Source organism: Schistocerca piceifrons, chromosome 5, assembly GCF_021461385.2.
Source record: "Schistocerca piceifrons isolate TAMUIC-IGC-003096 chromosome 5, iqSchPice1.1, whole genome shotgun sequence".
Lineage (NCBI taxonomy): Eukaryota > Metazoa > Arthropoda > Insecta > Orthoptera > Acrididae > Schistocerca > Schistocerca piceifrons.
Window position 1 is genome coordinate 314,121,607 of NC_060142.1, and position 15,900 is coordinate 314,137,506.

Sequence of the window (15,900 nt, forward strand, 5' to 3'; positions counted from 1 at the left end):
CTGACTATTTCCTTGATGCCTTAGGAAATTTCGTGTCAACTGATCTCCCTTTTTTCCTCCGTTCCATTCGGTACCTCTTCATTAGTTATTTAATCTACCCGCCTGATCAGCTTTCTTCTGCAGCACCACGTTTCAAAGCCTTCTATTCTCATTTTGCCTGAACCGTTTTCGTTCATGTTTCACTTCCACAGAAGCCTACACTCCAGACGAATATCTCCAAAACAGACTTTCTAACATTTAAATTTGTATTCGATGGCAACAAACTTCTATTCTTCATAAACTATTCTCTTGTTATCTTACCTTGCATCATCGATTAGTTTGTGGTCCAAATAACAAAACTCTACTACGTGTAGTATCTCACATCCCAGTCTTATTCCCTCAGGATCGACTGATTTAACTCGACAATATTCCATTACTCCTGTTTTACTTTTGTTGATCTTTGCCTTATAACCTGTTTTCCAGACAAGATCCGTTCCGTTTATCTGCTCTTTCACGTCCTTTGCCGGCTTGGAGAGAATTACAATGTCATTGGCACCCCTCAAAATTTTTATTCCCGCTCCATATAGGAGAGGAAGCAGAGGGCTTCACAGAATCCACTATCACTTTTTGGATAAACTTCTTAAAATTACTACCATATGCTTCAAACAAACTGAATGTCTCTTAAAATATGCCACTTACAGACTAACGAGACGTAAGCAATAGCGTGAGCGGAAACGTTACTGGTTACGCCAAACTTTCACTCATGAAAATATTTGTCGCTTTTTACTTTTCTTGTCACATGTCTACACGTCACGTATCTGAGAATTTCAGTGACTGGGCTAATTACTACGTCTGTAGTCATCTAAATAATGTGGTAACAAAGCACAGTGCTATGAAATAAATAAAACTAGTCCCGTAGTACAGTCGGTGCGGCTCCTTCCATTGATGATATGCTCCGCTACTACAGCAGTGGCCTACGCTAGATACTTCATTCCTTAGTTTACAACAAATGCCGTAACTGCACGAAGTCCAGTAAGTAAATACCCTTCTTTCGTCCAGAATGGATCACAATATTTACAGGTCTGTTCCTGTAAAGGATGCATCTCCCGATACAAGTTAGTATCGGCACTGTTTTCTACACACCACACATTGCACGACCTAGGCATGGCCGGTTTATTTCAACAATATGTACCCTTTTTTTGAATTATTATTTTACTTTCATAAAGCATGTAAAGGTAACGTTCAATAAAAACATTATTTTACTAATTTAAGAGCTAATAAATGCTATGCACACTGATCTTTAAATCGTTGCCCGAGCTACACAACCAACATTATTCAGGATTCTACAACAGCCCGTTACAGTTCATTGTTATTAGCTCCTATGATGTGGAAATTAAAACTGTTTATGAATAAGTCTCTCCATCGTAAAAACTGAAATAAATTTTTCGGGCGCTACCTATTGAGCCCCTCTATACGCTGAGACTGACAAAGTTATCAGGTGCTTATGTTCTCACTTACTAGTAACCGCTGCTCCAGATTTTTACCATCGCTAGAGTTACCGGCGAGCAGAACTGACAATAGCCGGTCGTTACAGGCTCTGACTTATGCAGAATGTCTCGAAGTAGATTGTAAATTGTTACAGCCACGTCTATCTCTCGATAGAACAATAATTGGTTCAAATGACTCTGAGCACTATGGGACTTAACATCTATGGTCATCAGTCCCCTAGAACTTAGAACTACTTAAACCTAACTAACCTAAGGACATCACACAACACCCAGCCATCACGAGGCAGAGAAAATCCCTGACCCCGCCGGGAATCGAACCCGGGAACCCGGGCGTGGGAAGCGAGAACGCTACCGCACGACCACGAGATGCGAGAACAATAATTGTCGACGTAGTAAATAATTCGGTTCCATACAATAAATAGTGGCTACACACAGCCTGGAAGTCTAATCTACTTCTGATTAATGGTAGAAGCTGGATACGGAACGCTGCAACATTCGGCGGAAGAGAATAAGAATACTAACTCATCTGACTGATTTAAACATCCAAACACGTGTTGAAGGAATGAAGAAAAATATCTCAAAAAACAGTACTAAGTAGTGTCGATCATTACGAACCTCAATTCAAAAGAATACCTATCAGACTTCGGGAGTACTTTGATTGTCTGTTTTCGCTGAGCGCATTTGATGTCGGAAGATGGTGTATTAAAGTGCCAATCCACAAGCGCGTATTTTGCAGCTTGCATGTTGCAAGTTTGCTTAAATTCAAAGACAAGAACATAACACAGATCAATTGAAATAGCAAACGGTACTGTATAATAGTATACGTGTTAACAGAATATGGTGCATTCTAAAACACAGAAGATTATGCCAACCGCTTTTTATCAGTTAAGGATTTCGAGACGAGCTTTGTTAGCAACGCACAGAAAATAATCTCTGTCGCCAATATTGTGGCGCAAGACCGTAACGTTGTGCAGCATACCACAAGGGACTATGCAAACGAAAGTCTAGCGCCAAGATGTAAAATGTGAAATGTGGTTAAATGAAACAGAATTACGTCGATCGTACTCTTCGTACAACTGAAAATCAGATTTGTCAACGATTTATTATTTTCAGTGCCTTAAAAATATTGCACAGTCATGTGCAGGTAATACGAATCAGTGCTGTTATTTACATTTCAAAACTACTAACGGATAAATTACCCCAGAAAAATTCGAGAGCAGGTGGCCCGTAGTTTTGGTACGTTTGCTGGTTGCTGTATGGTCCTACGAGTTCGTGCGGGGAGTTTAAAAACACTCTGTATAGAGATAGCAATTGGTGTTATTTTTCGTCTCAGTTTAACGGGTAGATCGAATTTTAGCGGCTACACTACGCATTCTTCGGAGACGGCATACTGCAGTGACTAGATGCAGCCAACACTAATAGTCGTACTCACCTAATGATGTCTACATTTCGGAGCACCGCATCGTGGTTGGACGTTTATGTCAGGCCTGTCCTACCGAAATTCCATCACAATTCTGCGACGTCTAGCTAAACAGTCAAAAGTCATGATAAATCACACGAATTCGAAGAGAAGTCGACGACAGCTGAGACGCTACTAGTGGTTGTGCGTGCGAATGTCGCAGCAACTGGCTGCGCGGCATTCCTGCCGCGGCTTTCCCAACAAACAACGGAACACCGCGCCGCCCCCACTCCCGCGGAGCACGCGGCCAGCAATAACAACGAGTCGACGCGCAGTTTCGCAGAACGTGCCGTCACACCGGGTACGCCGCACGCCCCGCCTTGGCGTGTTGCACGTGCGCAGGTTGCAGATCAAATAAACCACCGGTTTGGAAATTTCGCTGCTTTTGATGGTCCGCGCTGTGGGAAAATCCAAAAGACAGACGCCGGTGTGTCCATGACAATCGTGAGGGCGGTGAGGTTCTCAGTTGCATTTTTCGACTTCTGCTACAACTTACTTCGGCACTAAGCCCTTCGTGAGCACACAAGGAACTGAGTTCCCCCTCCTTCGCTTTCCATCTCGTCACTGCTGTGGTCTTATTTAACACAACTCTTCATAGTAGTCTACCCTGTACAATACCTGCATAATTATTGCATCCCATATCCATCTGAACCAGTTTCCTGTAGTCAAGCCTTAATCTCCCTCCACAATTTTTACTCAGCGCGCTTCCCTCAATTACCAAATTCGATTCTTTCATGTCTCAGCATGTGTCCTATCAACTGATCCCTTCTTTTAGACAAGTTGTACCATAAATTATACAATGAAGGCTTTCACGACTGGATGGTACTGTTGTTGACAATTCTTCCGGGTTATACGGCCGTGGTCCATGGAATTCTTCTATTCCTAACGTTTCGTCCAATACTACGTTGGACATCTTCAGAGGTATGGCTGGTCCTGCTGAGTCCTGCCGACTGACGAGTCGGGCGTCGGAGAGCGGCCTAAATACCGAGGAAAAATGGGCGTGGTCTAGCTTGCACATAGTAGCAGAGAGAAAACTAGTCAAAGATAAAATGTAACTATCGATAATAGTCCGTCATAGATAAAAATCACTTATCGATTCTGTAACGCCACTGTCCATATCTCGCTTAATTTCAAGGCCTCTTCTTTTCTATTAAAATTTCAATATCCTCCCTACGCAGTCGTGGATAATAGTTCGTGGTAGCACTTAAAACTTTAGTTTCAGAAACTTAACTACATGGTCACCTGACTGAAGTGCATGTTCCGCAACGGCCGATTTATCTATTCTTCCCAGTCGGCAAAGACTTTTATGCTCCTTTACCCTCGTATTCACATTTCTTTTCGTAGTACCAATATAGACTTTGTCACAAGTACACGGAATTTTATACACACCGCTAGATGATAATGGTGGCCTTCTATCTTTAACAGAACGAAGTTCTTGTCCTATTTTTCTGGTAGGTTTGAATACCGGTTTCACTTTATGTTTCAGCAAAATTTTGCCGATTCGATCTGTAACCTTACTAATGGAAGGTAAAGACACCGTATTCTTCCATTGCTGTGTACCATCCTTGTCCTTTGGCCTGCTGTACTTAGGTCTTACCACTCTATTAATTTCTTTGTTTGAGTACCCCAACGTAGTATTGGACGAAACGTTAGCAATAGAAGAATTCCATGGACCACGGCCATATAACCCGGAAGAATTATCAACAACTTTACTATAAATTTTTCCACCATTTCGATTCATGACCTCCTCATTAGTTATCCGATCTACCCGTCTAACCTTCATCATTATTCTGTAGCACAATTCAGTATCGTATTGTCTGTACTACTTTCCAACACCTAAATTCATATTCGATGTTAACAAATTTCTCTTTTTCAGAAACGCTTTCCTTGTTGTTGCCAGTATGCATTTTATATCCTCTCCACTTCAGCCATCGTCGCTTTTTTAGCTGTCCAGCTACTACTTTTAGTGTCTATTAGGTGGGTTATGCCGTCTACAGTCACATTTTCCTTGACTGCCGGAATTCCGTTTCCGTTGTTGGCTTAAATTTTCAGTCTTTTTGGATGCATTCTCTATTGCATGTTACGGTAGATAATCGGAGGCTGTCTATACAGGATGTAACGGGCATAGTGCACATAGTTTTATATATGGTTCCTTAATAGCACACATCAGTGTTCAAGTTGATTTTCTTCTGCACTGAACAGTCTTCCCACAAACGCATCACAAACTTTACGACCCAGCGTTTTATGCACAGCCGTAGCTGCACCACTAAGTGGACTATGCCTGTCAGTAGGTATTGTTTTGAGTCCATGCGCCACATTTCAACGCCTGACCTGCTGCTCAGGGAAAAACAAGCGTTAATGGCTTGCTGTTGCCACATACACTTGGATGTACTAACCTAAAAACCTGCTGCTACTAATAGCTATAACCATTAGTCTGCAAATGAAGTAAATACTAATTTAATGTTCTTCAATACACTATCCTCAGTCACCAACAGAAACGTCTGCACTTACATCCGTTACATCCAGTATAGCATAGAATAATATTTTTGAAGCTAATTTATTAGAGAGGGCTATTTATCAAATATATTTTTCATGTCTGCGTGGTGCAGGAGGAAGAAAAACAAACTTAACATGAAGTTCAGCGTAGAATTGGAGATGAGACGTAAAGTCAAGAAAGTTTTCCAGTCGGTAATGAATCTTTCCTGAGATGAGATGTAAAGCCGTTCTGAACCTAAGGTTGGATTGAACACTGCAGTGCTTTACTGGACATGATCACATTGGAAATGATATGCCTTTACTTTGTTCATACATTAGAACTGACTTACTCAATTTATAAGGGGACCTACAGTTTATAAGGCTTACGAACCAGGCCGAAACTTGGCAGTTCATATTTACAGTCTTTGCCAGTGGTGAGAAAAGCAATAATCCACAAAAAGTCCTAGGAACGACCGAGGATTCATGCATGAGCTTTTGTCGTCGTCTGATGCTTAGCCACTGGGCCTTATTGTTGTGGAGTTACATCCTTACAATAGTTTCTAATCGGAGATTTGCGTACAGACGTCGTTATCGTAACATGTCCCAGCCGACTAGCTCACAGAGTGATTAAATTAGCTCAAGTTGATTGCGTTAAACAGTCAAAACTAGATAAACTTTGGATTTGCGTCAGAGACTGTTTCGGAAAGTAGGTATTAAGTGAGGAGTGTAGGAATATATCACTACCTCCCACAGACAGCGTGAGGACAAGATCAGACTAACTGCAACGCTCATAGATGCAGTTAATCACTCATTCTTCCCACACTCCACATGCGAACGAAAAGGAAGAAATCCTAATATAAGATACAATGAGAAATATCTAGCAACACAACAGCAGCTTGCTCTGATAAAACTGCCCTGTTGGACAGGGCCTTACAAATTTCTACGTCTCACTGGTGATTGGCTTATGTTTCATGGTCGTAGCTCCACAACGGCGCATTTCAGAGCTGTGATTATCTAAATCTACATCTAAATGGCTACACTTAAGTGTCTGGCAAAAGGTTCATCGTACCACCTTCACACTAATTCTCTATTAACCACTCTCGAACAGCTCGCGGAAAAAACGAACACCTGCATCTTTCTGTATGAGCTCTGATTTCCCTTATTTTATTATGACGATCGTTCTTCCTTATGTATGTCGGCGCCAACAAAATATTTTTTGCATTCGGAGGAGACAGTCGGTTATTGAAATTTCGCGAGAAAATTCCGCCGCAACGAGAAACGTTTTCGTTTTAAAGATTTCCACCCGAAATCCTGTATCATGTCTGTGATACTGTCTGCCCTATTTCCCCATAATACAAAACGTGCTGCCCTTCTTTGAACTTTTTCGGTGTACTCTGTTAATCCTATCTGGTAAGGATCGCACACCGCGCAGCAGTACTCCAAGACAGAACGAACAAGCGGAGAGTAGGCATTCTCATTAGTAAATCGGTTGCATCTTCTAAGTGTTCTCTCAATAAAACGCAGTCTTTGGTTCGCCTTCCTCACCATATTTTCTACGTGTTATTTCCAACACAAATTGTAATTCCTAGGTATTTATTTAAATTTACGGCCTTTAGATTTGACTGATTTATCGCGTAACCGAAGTTTAACGGATTCCTTTTAGCATTCATGGGGATGAACTCACACTTTTCATTATTTAGGGTCAACTGCCAATTTTCACACCTTACAGATACCTTATCTAAATCGTTTTGCAATTGATTTTGATCTACCGATGGCTTTATTAGACGACAAACGATATCATCTGCAAACAGCCTAAGACGGCTACTCAGATTGTCTCCTAAATCGTTTATATAGATAAGGAACAGCAGTGGGCCTGTAACACTACCTTGGAGAACGCCAGAAATCACTTCTGTTTTACTCTACGAGTTTCCGTCAATTACTACGAACTGTGACCTGACAGGAAATGACGAATCCATTCGCCTAAGTGAGACGACATTCCATAAGCAGGCACTGTGATTAAAAGTTGCCTAATAGGAACGGTGTGAAAAACCTTCTGGTTATCTAGAGTTACGGAAGCAACTTGAAATCCCTTGACGACAGTACTCAACACTTCGTGCGAGTAGAGCTAGCTGATTTTCACAAGAACGATGCTTTCTAAATCTGTACTGACTTTGTGTCAATAGACCGTTCGTGGCCGAGCAGTTCTACGTGCTTCAGTCTGGAACTGCGCGACCGCTACGGCCGCAGGTTCGAATCCTGCCTCGGGCATGGATGTGTGTGATGTCCTTAGAATAGTTAGGTTTTAGTAGTTCTAAGTTCTAGGGGACTGATGACTTCAGATGTTAAGTCCCATAGTCTCAAGAGCCATTTGAACCATTTGATAGACCGTTCTCTTCGAGGTAATTCATAATGCTCGAACACAATTATGTGTTCCAAAATCCTGCTGTATATCGACGTTAATGATATGGACCTGTAATTAAATGGATTACTCCCATTACCTTTCTTGACTATTGATGTGGCCTGTGTAACTTTAAAATCTTTGGATACGGATCTTTTGTCGAGTGAGTAGCCGTATACGATTGTTCAGTAAGGAGCTATTGCATCAGCATACTCTGAAAGGACCCTAATCGGAATACAACGTGGACCAAAAGACTAGCTTTTATTGAGTGATTATCTGGACAATTTTACTTGTTCGGCATCCCCTTCTCTGTTGTGGTATTTCCTGTATCACAATCATGTTGTAAAATGATTCAAGTACAAATAAGTTCTACCACTGCTGTTGCTTCTTCTGTTTCCTTTAAGCATTTATTGACTTTTACCTGCACGAAGCTCCTCATAAAGTCAGTACTTCTGATCCTACCAGGTCTGCTACATCCGTAAGTAGTTTGTTACGATGTCACCTCTGGGCTCTGAATACGTCATTTTACTTTCCCATTCAAACCGTATAGTTAGTTTCCATTCAGCGAGGGAACAGAAAACGTCTTGAAAGGTTTTGAACGTGTCTGTTACTGTTACAGTTGTAAGTACTTGATCATTTTGGTCATCACGTTAATAATTTCACTTTGTTTCATATGTCCTTATCGCAAACAAAACAGACGTCACCACTAACTTAATTAAATGATTTTACTTGTATTGGTGTTTTATTATCGTCAAATACCTGGTAATGAATTTTTGTCCCTGAAAGTCACTCAGTATCTCAGGCCTACTACGAAGAAAGGTCCCAGTTTAACGTATCGTCGACGTCGAGATCATTACAGACGAATCATTAACTCAGTTTGTGGAAGATGGGAAGCGAATGCAGTCCCGGCATTCACCCGAGGCGATAAGATAAGGTACTAGAAACCTATATCAGGATGCTCGCATGAATGCTGCTCCTCCCAAATGCAAGTTCAGTGTCTTAACATCTGAGCTAGCTCGCAGTTCAGTATCTACATGTTTTGGAAAAGACTCCTCGCTTGTTCGCAGGAGGCACCAGCTAATAATAGTATTTTTATTTTAAAAGGCACATACCTGAACATTAGATTTGCAACTGCTATATCACTGGTGTACATTTATTGTGATGTAGCTTTTGATAATTTTGTTACAGTGCAGCTTGTACAACGATGAACACTTGCATAAAATCAGAGCTCTACGTACGTCGGTGTAAAATTCCGTCAAGCTGTAGAACACAGAAGCACCGTTTGTTTCTCTTAGAGTGAAAAAATGCTCTTACCCGCGGCTGTTTGACACAGACGTGCGACTTGATTTACTGCCTGTCAAACAAAACAGCGCTTTGTAAATTTTTTGAAGCGAGTAGCTTTTGTTGACACTGAGAATAAGGAAGAGTTTTTCGGTGAGTTCTTTCAGTGTCTTGTCTTGCTGCCGATCCGTGTAGAGTGGTCTACGACCAGGATCACATATTTAAGTTTCAATACTATATTAATGTCATCCACACGTGAAAACTATGAATACCTCCTAGAGCAGTGTTCCCAACCTTTCAGCATTTTGTTCAGTTTGACATTAAAAATAGGAATATATATATATATATATATATTTATTCAAGGTGACAATAGATACAATCATCTTGGTGAGGTTAGAAGCTTCTGTTGCCGGATTTTTCGTGTCTGCAAATTCCGTCCTGTGCAACTTTTTTATCTTTTTGAACTACACATGTTTTTACATCCATGTGTTATATTCCATCCGTTTCGTTATTTACTTCTGTTCGATATAGTTGAAACTTTTTTGTTTTTCTATTTTAGGCCTAAAACTATAACATAAACACTTATTTTGCAGTGATTCTTCACCTTAAGCTGCATTAATTTGAGGTTTGAATGTACAAGGTGACATCTTGTTAGGTATTTTATGGTTTTGACAGCACGCCATCTGCGAAACAGCATGAGAAAAGTTTCTTTGTCAAAAACGTAACTTTATTCTGTAAATCCAGCACTTAATTGTCAGTACTGGCCTGGCAGACAGTCTATTGTAGACAAAAAGGAACAAAAATAATATAAATGAATGCAGTGCTATGACAGGACATTACTGAAATTTGTTCAGAAATGCTGATGCTGTAAACAATGAATGTGTCGAGACATATGAAAATTTATACCAGACTAAGATCGAGCCTGGATCTCCCGTTTGTCACGAGAAACATTCACCAAAATGAGTATTTACGTAATCTGTATGCTCCGGGCCTATAATTACTGACATTTTAAGTTTTTGTGTTTGCTCGTTTAAACAGTTGGTATTTCTTATCATTTGGCGACATACTACTCAATACGAAACACAAAAAATCATTTTATCACTTCCAAATGAATCTTCTTCTTCTTATTTATCCTCGAAATGTTTGATGTACGATACGCTGTGTTAATTGTATTTTTTCATCTCTTATCGTCACACGGGTTTCACTCGATATAATACTAGATATAGCCGCGATTGTAATATTCAGGTATGATGGTTTTGCATGGCGAGCAAGCTGTTTTTGATCAAACAAGCAAAATGGGGTAGGAAAATAAGAATTTAGACGTCTGAATTTGTACGTGAGAGTGAAACGCGTGGAAGTAGTGCACTTAACATTGAATTGCAGTTCCAGTCTTCATTATAATTATTCCAAGGCTGTACTCATACACCAGTAGACCCTTTTCGTTGGGTTTTCGTGACAGCCGAGAAAGAATCTTAAAAGCAGAATAGTAGTAGTTGGCGAGCAACTTAACATTATGGTTAATGACAAGTGGGGGCATGTACGTTACTAACTGTTTCGCATTTCAATAGCTGCTATGTCTCAAACACTTCCTGATTTTTCAGTGACATGTGCGAAGTATGTCTAACGAAGATAGTAAAGTATGCTTAATGAACTGTGAAATACGCATACAACATAGGCTGCTTGACAGATTCTTCTCTATAGATTGTTAGAGAGTGGGCAGCGTTAGCGACGGAAAATGATTTTTATTTATTCGGCTATTACATCAGAAACTTCTAAAATAACAGATACATCAGCCATGGAATTAAAGCTATCATGAACTTAATTTACGAGAAAGATCAGGTCTTTCCTATAATTTTAATTAGCATAATATGCGCAGACTCGTACTTGCTTACTTTGTGGAAATTTATTGCGTTGTTCTTTTTTTTTAACAAAAAGAAATATAAAACTTTAGCTTATTCACCTCGTTTCCGCCAGCTGGACACATCCAATTAATTTATGGTCTTTCTCACGACCCCAGTTAGACCTTCGTGTGCTTCGGCAATTTTCTATTAATTACATTTCTTCTTCTTCGGTAGTTTTGTTGTGGATCTCTTGGAGTCTACAGGCCCTATGATGTTTATATTCTTCTATCAGCAACATTACTTTCTCTTCGATCCACTTCATCAGTCACGAAACACGTCAACAACGAAAGTAGTTGTCCAAAACAGCAGGCGCTCACTGTGTTACTAGAGCCGAATCAGAGAGGACGCGAACTTGGTTCCTTAAAAGACCGGCAACCAGCGGGACACAAGCGAGCACCTGCAAATATCGAAGAATAACGCCGAATCCTGTTCGCTAGCGCTTGCGTACCGTTTAGAACTCAAGTTCGCAACGCTCATTCGCTTGTGTTCGCTCCGGTGTAAACCAGGATGTGATCAGTGATATCCAATGACATGAACATGTGTCAACCGGTATTCGAAACAATTTTTCGCGGTGTAATGGGTGTCCCAGTCTCTGTCAACGAATTTTTCTTAAAATGTGCAAAATTCATTCAATATTTTATTCCAGTTTATTGCGAAAATTACTTTTCAGGGCGCTGTTAACAGATTCTTTGTTTTATAATAAATAATGAATCATACATGAAAAATGTTCTGTAACATTGTTTTGGGCATCGGCTACGTAGGACATATGCTAGACTTGAGAGACCTCCCGCATCAAACGCTGACTGGGAATATCCTGTGCAGCGACGAGAATTTCAATAGTCGGCAGGTTGATAGAAACCATTCCGTCAGTGGTTGCATGCCTACTTAGTAAAACATCCCCACCCTCGCCTCCGTGCGACTCATCGCCTGCCGCAGGCGGGTCTTGCACCTGTCCTAATGCACTGTGGTGTGCTTCAGCCCGAATTAATGGAGCACTCTGTTAGTCCACTGGTGGTCTCCGTGCCGGCGCTGACGTGCCGAATAAAGACTGAATTTTTATGCTTTTGCGAGCATTGCCAGAGTTTTCCGAATAGTGAATTGTGTGCCCTCGTATTTTGCAAAATTGAAACTGTAAACGTAATATGAGCTTTTCTTAAGAATCTTTTGGCGCTTCTGTAGGTCTGAGCCCAGTTGGTGTAGCAGTCAGGAACGTTTCTAAAGTAACTCCTGTGTACGTATTTAGGCCACCACGATTCCATTTCGAAAAAAATTGAACTAGAAGATTATCGCTTAGGATCAGTTCCGGAAATTTTTGTCCTACGTATCATCTTGATGTCTAATTCCGTTGCGAACCGTGTGCACCACGACCGTATTATTGCCAATATATTTCGGATAAATAGCTGATCGGTCGTAAAAACTGAAATCCTTTATTTTACAGATCGATTTCGGTCACTGTGTGACCATCTTCAGTTCACACTATTCGAACCTTGTAGGCCCATATCATAATAACACAACATTTTCCATTAGGTGTACAATGCACTGTGATGATTATCTCCAACAGATATCTTCACTTTTACTGCATACAATAATTTTGAAATTACAGAAGAACCATCTTGTGACCTCAGCAGCTGCCAATCCAATATTGTTATTATGATATGCGCCTACGAGGTACGAATAGTTTGCACTGGATATGGTCACACAGTGACAGAAATCGATCCGTAAAATAAGGATTTCAATCTTTACGACAGATGCTGCCATTTGTCCAAACTACAGGGTGAGACACTAACTATTGCCACCAAGAATAACTCCGAAAGTATGATAGGAGCTGAAAAGTTCATGGGACAAACGTTGCATGGGACAACGGGGGCCATAACATGACGTTGGTTTTTTTGTGGGGTCGCTTCAGAGATATGAAAGCCAGCTTTGTTTTTTTTTGTTTTTTTTTTTTTTTTTAATGGGATGCTATAGTTTGGCACTTATATTCTGGTAGCGGCTATCGAGACGGATCAAATGATGTGTAACAGTAAGGTCTTTGAAGGTCAACGAAGGTCACAAAGGTGGCATGAACGTCCATCTACAGAAGGTGTTCGAAGTGATGATCATTGGTATCAATGCAGTGCTGCAATCTTCTTATCATGGATTGAGTGGTACTCCTTATCGCATCGGCACTTATCGAAGCACATTCTCTGACAATTTTCTCTCGTATGTCGTGCAAATAGTAAATATTCACCGACTACGGTGTATCCATCTAACATGCCAGCCTAGAGGCTGCAATTACCTCTCCGAAACACACTGCACAATCTGCATTTGGTAAAGTTAGACAGGTAGTCTTCTACGAATCTTTGGCTCTTTCCTGCAATTAATGACGTACTGTAATTGCTCGAGATAGACTCTCAGTCTCAGAATGCTTTGTGTTAAACTACACGAACATCTACTAATGCTTGAGAATTAACACTAAATCCGATTACTGTGGAAGAGGTATCGTGGCATATGCGATGAACTTGGTTGAAGGAAAGGACTGTGTAGTGCAGCAGAGCCTAAACAGTTGTTTTCAAATCTGAAACCGCTACAGTAATTACCAATATCCAATAGAAGTTCACATGCTTTCATACCTTTCCACAGTAGCAGTCCACTGTCAGAATCTAAATAGCCACATTTGCTACACAAATTCCGCGGTGCTTTTTGCCACTTGTTGCCTTGAGCGTAGCACGTAGTTTGAGAAGTATGAGATTTTACCTTATGACAGACGTAGGACGTGTCACTCGGTAGCTAACTTGCCTCAGCCGAGATAACGGCGTCACGCCTTCGTTCCCAAGTTGCATCTTACTACAAACCAAATGGCGCTTTCTGTGCGCAGGCTACCATAAAAATAACCAACTAACTATTCAGCGATTTGAGTTAATTTGTACTCAGTCAGACTCGCTACTTCTCCTTGAAAGAACGCCTTAGTCGAACTCACAAGACGGACCACGGTGCTTTCGAGTCGCCACAATGGAAAAAGCCTTGGTGACGGCCAGAATCCTCCGTGGAGCTGTAGGACACCCTGCCCTCTCAGCTACGGACGTAGCGCAATAGACTGTATGAAATAGAAATAATCATATGCAGTTACGTGACGTGTGGCGACATGTTTCCATTCAAAACGTCATCAAGCAGGCAATTGACAAGTATTTATAATAGCGTGTTGTTGTCGAAACACAAGAAAACCCAGACTGTGGATCACCGAAATAAATCCAAGATGCACCACAGTTATGGAAAGAGAATTGTCCGACAAAAGTCAGCTCCATGACTGTTTTAACACAGCATTCTTCAACACAAGTCACGGCAACAGTACCACTGTACATTTAAGGTCAATATCGTTGTACTGTCGTAAAAGTCAGCAAAGTTTCTGCAAGTTATGAGTGGCAACGTTTATTGAGCCAGGTGACCACTGATCATAGTAGTGAGAGACAAAAATAGCGAATCTATCCTTCGTGTGTTACGCGTCTGAGTGCGCGTGACCTTGATTCGGACTTAGAAATTTTTCAGCGTGCCTTATATTTACTTGACCCGTGTTGCTCGAAAACTCACTTCCGGTCTGTGTTAACCTTATGGAGATTACGGGACTGATAACGAATAACTCCGGAATATTAACTTCCGGTTTTTAATGAGCTCTGATAGAGAGAGGTATGCACCCATCATGTATTTTACAGTATAAAAGATTACAGACATCTTCAAGCCGCACTTTATTGATGCTGATTACTTATACAACATACATGATCGGTTACGGTATACATATTCTATCATCTGAGTATCTGGGAAAGCAGTCAGATCTATATCGATTCAATGACGTAAGGACGTATTCAGTTAAAATGATATGCGTAGATGTGATCAGTTTCTCAGATACATCTGATAATGAAATGTGTATTCCGGAATCGATCATGAATGTTGTATCAATAATCAACGTCAATAAAGTACAGCCTGAAGAAGTCTGTAACCTTTCACACAACAAAAGCTGGTATGTTAGGCTTACCATTACGGAAGTTTTAGAATACGTGTCTTTGAAATACTCGTTTATTGCTGTAAACTAGTTTCCGAACCTTTCCAAGCACATTATTTCCATATTATAATCCTGGGTACTGACTCTATGGCAAGAAGATAAATAAAAGGACTTTAATCCTTTCACTACCATCAGAATATATGCGTCCCGCCGTAGATTATCGGACAACCAGTGGCAATTTGCTACATGTTATTGCTATGTATCAATGTCCCACTGCTAATGGAAAGCCCGGAAATGGTTGGTAGAATTCCGATAATTACAGCTTGCACTTGTAGGGAGGGTATGCTGTCCAAGGTTTCATTGTTAACCCTCTCCTCTGCTCCTCTGTGTACTGCCGCATCGAATTAGTTCGCGCCTGCAGATAGGCAGCTCAATGAGCAGCTGTGCAAAGCGGGCTCTATCGCGCCTTCACGACCACTTCGCGTCAATGAATTGCACGCACGTACTAATGTAATGTTTGCTGCGTCACAAAAAGTGCCCATACGGAGTATCAGTTATGTGACTTTGAAACTTTGAGAGGTGCTCTAGGCATAGACGTGTGTCTGTTTTCCGTACGTCTTTTAGTTTTTGCGCAATCTGGTACCCCACGGTTTTCTTATCAATAACCCTGTATGTCCCATCCCTCCTCGCTTCGGAAAACGAAACGGCAAGAAATATTTTTTTCATACAGTTACTTCTACGCTATTAATTAAAATAACCAAAAATTAATGATTTTCACTGTAAAAAACTGTACTGAAAGGGTTAATTTACCGCTATGAATAATGGTTATTCGACGAGTCGTATCGAAATGAATTCTATTACTTACTACGACAGTAAAGGCGATTTTGTAATTGGCATCCACCTTGCAGCTTCCACTGTAATTG

At 40.8% G+C, this 15,900-nt stretch overlaps 1 protein-coding gene across 3 annotated transcripts in view; it reads right to left on the reverse strand.

The window, feature by feature from the left end:
- LOC124798137 overlaps positions 1–15,900 on the reverse strand; it is a 643,772-nt gene that overhangs the window by 33,789 nt on the left and 594,083 nt on the right. The window contains exon 1 of one of the 3 annotated variants that reach the window (XM_047261411.1): positions 2,920–3,067. The exons of the other annotated variants lie outside the window; for them this stretch is intronic. The gene's annotated coding sequence lies outside the window, so the exon portion shown is untranslated. Of the gene's footprint in view, positions 1–2,919; positions 3,068–15,900 lie in introns of those variants that run through there. 3 annotated transcript variants of the gene reach the window in all.